Below are 7,357 nucleotides of genomic sequence, written 5' to 3'. Positions count from 1 at the left end.
TCAGCTACCAAACCCTTCAGTTTTAACAGATAACTGATTTGGATGGCGAAGCCACATGACTGTTTGGATGACTTGAGCATATTCTTCAAGATGTTAAAAAGAATATATCTCCAATTTGCTTTCTTTTCACCCATGATTATGGTCATTACCTGGAATTTTTCGAGTGTAAGAGCAGCATAAGAACCGGCTTTTGCTAATATTCCCTTTGCCACGATATCAGCTAACAACTGAATTTCTGGTTTCAGTTCCTTCTTTGGATTGGAAACCTTGATTTTCCGTCCATCAGCAAATAGTCGAGACTGCATTTCTTCAATGTCATGAGTTTTTACTTCAGAAAAGCTGACATAACCATCAGTTGGCAAAGAGAAGATTTCTTCGAAAGCTTCTTCAGAAAGGAGTAGCAACTGATCATTGATAGTCACAGAGATAGCGTCATTAGCAGTGATAAATCCCTTCCGATAGAATTCATTGACCTCCTTGAGGTATATCTTTTGAGAAGATTGTCCCAAGAACATCCTGAGACCTGCCGATTCAAGATTTAGAAATACATTCTTAACGTCTGCTTCTTGAATCGATAGAACCGAGCTAAAATCGATGACCATCGCATTCAATATATGGGCTGGGATCTGGTTTGCCATTTCGGAAAGTGTAGTGATCTGCAAATTGAAGAGAATAAGTTCTGAAATTTGTATACTCTTAGAAACTGATTGTAATTGTGAAGAATAGAACTGAAGTGAAGCGGGCAAAATGCTTTTGTTCGTGACTGTTCAAATTCTGGACACGTGTCAGCCCGGGAAAATTTTTGAATAAAAATGTGTGCACGTGTGCTGTAATCGTGTGTATATAATAATGAGCGGTTTTAAAGTATGCCACGTCATAAAAATTTAGTCACCTCATTTGATTTGGAATATAATAAGTTTTTAATTGGTTAACTTATGTGAGAAGATTTGTAAAATTTTCAAGCTGAACGATCAGTTGGGAAACTGATTCAAGTCAGTTGAGAATTCACAAACGATTTTCTCAGTTAACGTCTTAAAAACTGACATTCCCCCTAAATTGGTGCATATAATAATTAAAGTAGTGCTACAAAATAATTTTAAGAGTCAGAGAGGTTATTGGTTTTGCTGAAACGTTGACGACTCTTCAGCTTTCTTGATATTCTGCTATAAATAGAAATGACTCAATTAGTTTTAGACATATCATCCAAAATATTCAAGATAAAAAATGTCTGATACGGGTGACTCAAGTCTTTCTCACTTTTCTGTGGAGGCCAGGAAGGCTGAGATAGAAGACGAAGTCTTCTATGAAAGTCTGCATTACTGGGAGCGATTGCAGGAGCTTGAGCTCTTATACAACTCTGGGGAGGCCACCACTCCTGAATTGGTGGCAGAACTGAATCAAGTGCGAAAGCACTTGAATATTGCTGTGTGGGTGGACGTCTTCAAGGACGGTCACATGTATCAGCTGATGCTCCGCAAGGAATTGAAGATCCTGAGGCGCATAGCTCATTCTCACAGCTTTCTCATGACTGCTCCTTCTTCTCTATCTGTTTGGCTGAAATTTTGGATAATTGTTGTGGAGGAGAAGTATGATGATGTAATCCAGACCAACATTTATAAGTAATGAAATATTTATCTGGTTTTAACTCTGTTTTTCTGAAAATGATATATTTCATCAGCTGTGATATGTAAACAAATGAACTGATGAGAGACTAACTGTCATAAGTTGATCATGAACTGGGACTATTTAAACAACTATTAATAGAATTCAAACTGGTGTCAGTTGACAATGAACAACTGATAACTTAAAGTCCTTGGTAAATGTGAAAGACGCATTGATTAACTTGAGACTCTTCAGCTTCTCCAACGTCATTTTCCTATAAATAAGATGATAGATAAAAATGTGATGCAATATCAGTTCAAAAATATTTCAATATGTCTGATTCTGATGCATGCAGCAGCACTCATGTTCATGTTACTGAGCAGTCAACCCCTCGTTTAAAAGATATCAAGAGAAAGATGGAGATATATGTTTTTCAGAAGGTGATGTTAACATGGGAAAAGATTCATGAGTTGAAGAGGGTGAGTGAGTGTTGTGGTATTCCTACTCGTGCTCAGGAGGCAAGAGCACTGAAATACCTTGAACGTTTTGAAGTGAGGCATGTTAGGGATTTGGTTGAAGACAAATGTCTTTTGGAGGCGATGCTATGGAAGGAGTGGCATGTTGTTGATAAGATTTCGAAATCTAGGGCATTTGCTAGAGTTCGAATTTATGAGTTAAATGATTGGGTTAGAGCGTGGCTAGATTCAGTTGATTCCATGATATCTTCTGTAAAATGGGAACGTTGGTATTCTTAATGAAGTGTTATTTTCAATTTGTTGTGTTCTTATTTTCTGCATATAATTCTGTTAGTGAAGCAATATTACTAATAATTTCTAAGATAAATCAATTAAACCAAGAATATTTCGAAAGTAAGAAAACTTAGCCTCGGATAATGGTTTTGTGAAGATGTCAGCTGCTTGCTGTTCAGTTGAAATATATTCTAGTCGAATATCCTTCTTTAACGCATGATCCCTAATGAAGTGATGCCTGACATCTATATGCTTGGTCCTTGAGTGAAGAACTGGATTATAAGTGATGGCAATTGTGCTGGTATTATCACAAAATATGGGCGATTCAGTTGACGTTACTCCATAATCCTTCAGTTGTTGCTGAATCCAGATCAGTTGTGCACAACAGCTACCAGCAGCAAGATATTCTGCTTCTGTTGTTGAGGTAGCTATGGATGTCTGCTTCTTGCTGAACCAAGAGATCAGTCTGTCTCCTAAGAACTGACAAGATCCACTTGTACTTTTGCGATCAAGCTTACATCCTGCATAATCTGCGTCTGAATATCCAACTAAATTGAAGGTGGAGTCTTTGGAATACCATAGCCCAACATTTTGCGTCTCCTTAAGATATCTCAGAATTCTTTTAGCAGCTGAGAAATGTGATTGCTTAGGATTTGCTTGAAATCAAATTTCTTCAGCAACTCCTTTGTATATTTTGTTTGACTAATGAATATACCAGTTTTCAGTTGCTTCACTTGTAGTCCAAGAAAAAATTTCAGTTCACCCATCATGCTCATTTCAAACTTTTCCTGCATTAACTTAGCAAACTGGAGGTTGTTCAACATATACTTCTTCTTGTAACTGACCGTTTAGGAATGCACTCTTCACATCCATCTGGTAAACTTTGAAGTTTTTGTGAGATGCATAAGCAAGAAATATTCTGATTGCTTCCAATCTTGCAACTGGAGCATACGTCTCATCATAGTCAATTCCTTCTTCTTGCCTATATCCTTGTGCTACTAGTCTTGCTTTGTTGCGTATAAATGAACCGTCCTCGTTTAGTTTATTCCTGTACACCCATTTTGTACCTATAATGGTTTTTGAAGTTGGTCTTGGAACTAAGTTCCAGACGTTATTGTGAGTGAACTGATTCAGCTCTTCTTGCATAGCATTTACCCAGTTAGGATCAGCAAGAGCTTCATCAGTTTTCTTTGGTTCCATTTGTGAGACAAAGGCTGAATGAATAAATAAATTTAACATTTGATTGCGAGTTCTTACTGGATCAGATGGATTTCCTATTACCAATTCTGGTGGATGTGATTTTCTCCATCTGTACTCAGCATTCGTTGCATCTGTAACTTCTTCAGTTGGTAACTGAATGCAGTTTTCAGCTTCAGTTGATGTCTCGTCAGCTGATATTTGAATATTATCATTTTTCTTTAATAACTGATTGTCAGCATTGACTTCGTGCTCATTTAATTGACCCAATATCTCTGGTTCTGGTATTTGAAGGATGTTTTGATTATTATGATTTTCATCTTTGTCATCATCTTCCAAACTGATATCTGAAAATCGATCAGTTAGCTCAACTTGATCAGTTGGCTTATCAGTTAGTGCAGTTTCATCAAAATCAACATGCGCAGATTCTTCAACATTTAAAGTTTTCTTATTAAAGACTCTATAAGCTATACTAACTGATGAATATCCAAGGAATATTCCTTCTGCAGATTTGGCATCGAATGCTTTTAAGTAATTTTTACTATTATCATGAATAAAACATCTACAGCCGAATATTTTGAAATAAGTGATTATACTTTTTCTTCCATGCCAGATCTCATATGGTGTTTTCATATGATTCTTATTAATCATTGATCTGTTCTGATTATAACATGCAGTGTTTACTGCCTCTGCCCAAAATCTTTGAGAAATACCAGAATCAGCAAGCATTGTTCTAGCAGCTTCTTTAAGGGTTCGATTTCTTCTATTAGCTACACCGTTTTGCTGAGAAGTTCTTGCTGCTGAGAGCTCATGCTTGATTCCAGCATTTTCTAGAAAGCTTGAAAGTGTTTGATTGATGAATTCAGTTCCTCGATCAGATCTGATTCGATCAATCCCAACTGATTTTTCATTTAAAAGTCTTTTAAAGAGTTTAATCAGTTGTGCAGCCGTATGGTCTTTGGATTTGAGAAAGATAACCCAAGTAAATCTTGAAAAATCATCTACGACCACCAAGGTGTATTTCATTCCCCCTAAGCTCATGACTGGTATTGGATCGAAGAGATCCATGTGCAATAGTTCTAAGCATCGGGATGAAGACTTACAGCCCTTGTTTTTGAAAGAAGATCGTACTTGTTTTCCATACTGACATGCTGAGCAAAGTTTTTCTTTTGAAAAATTTATTTTGGGCAAACCAGTTACAAGTTCATGTTTACTCAGATAGGCAATGGATTTAAAGTTTAAATGATTTAACCTTTTATGCCACAACCAGTTTTGAGATGATTTTGAAGCAATAAAGCAGACTGGTGCATGAGGCTGTTCATTCCAACTGACTTTATATGTGTTTCCACATCGTTTGCCGGTTAGTATGATTTCATCAGTTGATGTTTTAACTGAGCATGAGTTTTTATCAAATTGTACCGAGAATCCATTGTCGCATAACTGACTGATGCTAATCAAGTTATACTTCAGATTCTCTACTAATAAAACATCTTTAATAGTAAAGTTACCATGGATAAGCTTACCCTTACCCACGGTTTTACCTTTGGAATTATCTCCGAAACTGATGTTTGGACCACTATATTTGGTCAGTTGAGATAGCATACTTGCATCTCCTGTCATATGTCGTGAGCAACCGCTGTCCAAATACCATATTGAATTTTTATATGTACCTGTTACCTGCAAGCACACACATAATATGATTTGGTACCCATATCTATTTGGGTCCAAAACTTATTAGTCCCTTTGGAACCCATACTTGGATTAGTCTAACTGACTTTCCAGTAGCTGTATTCCAAATGGTTTTTCTCGGCTTTTGTGTGCTTGGTGAGTAGTGTACAGTTGATACAGTATGTGTTTTAGTCTTATTCAACTGATTGTTCAATCTGTATCTCTTCTGAACTGGCTTGCAGTTATAATAATTGACATAGCCATTCGAATAGTTTTTGTGAAATCTTTTTGATGAACCGCTTTGTGAATCAGTTGAAAGCTTTTGGCTATAGCCAATCCCATATCTTCTAGCCTTGTTCAATTTCTCAGTAGGTTGTTCAATCAGTTTACTGGGCTCAATTTGTTCTTGTACCACTGCTGATTTGACAAAGTGAATGTACTTCCCTTTGTTCATTGTCAGCTTTGGTTGAGTATCATTTGAAAACGTTTCTCCTTGATTACTGAACCCTAAACCAGTTTTATCAGAAACTGATTTTTGTGAATTTTGCATCTCATTCAGTGCAGTAGACGACTTATTCCAAGATTGAATGAGTTCAGTCTGTTTTGAATTTTCAAGGATCAATTTCTGGATCAGTGACTGATCTTTCTTTCTCTCTGCTTTTAACTCAGCAATTTCCCTTTTTAGACTCAACCCATCAACTGATTCATCAGTTTTGGTTTTATTGTCCATGGGATCATTTTGCTTTGACTTTATTTCCTCAAATGATGATGCAAGTTTCTGATACTCATTTACCATTTCATGCAATGTTAAAATGAGTTCTTCTCGTGTAAAATCAGTTGAACTAAAATCAAATACCTGTTGACTTGTAGATTCTGCTTCTGTATCATTGGCCATTAGACATTTGACTTCCTCTTCATCACTTGAGCTATATGAGCTTTCTGGTTCTGATTCGTCACTATCAGTTTCTGCCCATTTGGATTTGTTCTCTTCAGCTAATAGAACCTCATGTTTCTTTTTGTAGGTTTTCTTATCATCTCTGGATCTTCTCTTATGCTCATACGATTTCTTTCTTCTGTCAGTTGATCCTTGACTGTCCTTTTTAGGTTTAGGACAGTCAGCAATATAATGACCTGTTTTGCCACAATTGTAGCAAGCATTTATTTCTTCTTTGGAATTGTTTTTCTGGTATTGCTTCTGAAAGTTTCCTTGGTTCTTTCTCATGAACCTCCCAAACTTTTTGATGAATAATGACATAGCATCATTGCTTAACTAATCGGCAGATTTCTCGACTGAACTGGTTGATTCAGTTCTTACAGCTGCTAGAGCAGTTGTAGCTGTAGGAGTAAATGATTCTCCTTCTCTGCTCTGCAATTCAAATTCATAAGCCTTTAAATCAGCAAATAGTTCATGAAGTTCGATCTGGTTCAAGTCTTTAGTTTCTCTCATAGCCATAGTTTTGACATCCCATTCCTTTGGAAGACCTCTCATCACTTTTAGTACAACCTCTTTGTTAGTATACACCTTTCCGAGTGCATTTAATTCATTTACAATACTGCTCACCCTTTCATCATACTCATTCATTGATTCTCCAACCTTCATTTTGATATTGTCAAATTTCTGAACAGCAACAGAGAGTTTATTTTCTTTTGTTTGGTCATTTCCTTCATATAACTGAATCAACTTTTCCCAAATTTCTTTTGCTGTTTTGCACATCTTTATTTTGTTGAATGTTGCTTTGTCCAGTGTTTTGTATAGAGTATCTTTGGCCACATTGTCAAGATTGGCTTTTCTTTTGTCCTCAGTTGTCCACTCTTCTCTGGGCTTTTGAATTCTCTGTGGTGTCCCTTCAGTTATGGAAATTGCTGTATTTGCTTTTAGAATCTTCATGGGTCCGTCTGTTATGACATACCACATGTCATCATCTTGTGCAGATAAGTGAGCCTGCATTCTGATTTTCCAGTCATCGAAATCTTCTCTTGAGAACATAGGAATTTTATTAAATGAAGTCATGCTAGCAGATTTATAGATCATAAGTATTCAAGAACAAGATTCAACTGCTCTGATACCACTTGATAGGATCGATTGACGTGTCAAGAGTGTTTAGAAGGGGGTTGAATAAACACTCTCAATTAATATTGGT

The sequence above is a fragment of the Primulina tabacum genome, chromosome 16 (genome assembly GCF_025594145.1).
Source record: "Primulina tabacum isolate GXHZ01 chromosome 16, ASM2559414v2, whole genome shotgun sequence".
Taxonomy (NCBI): Eukaryota; Viridiplantae; Streptophyta; class Magnoliopsida; order Lamiales; family Gesneriaceae; genus Primulina; species Primulina tabacum.
Note: the sequence above shows the minus strand (reverse complement) of the source record.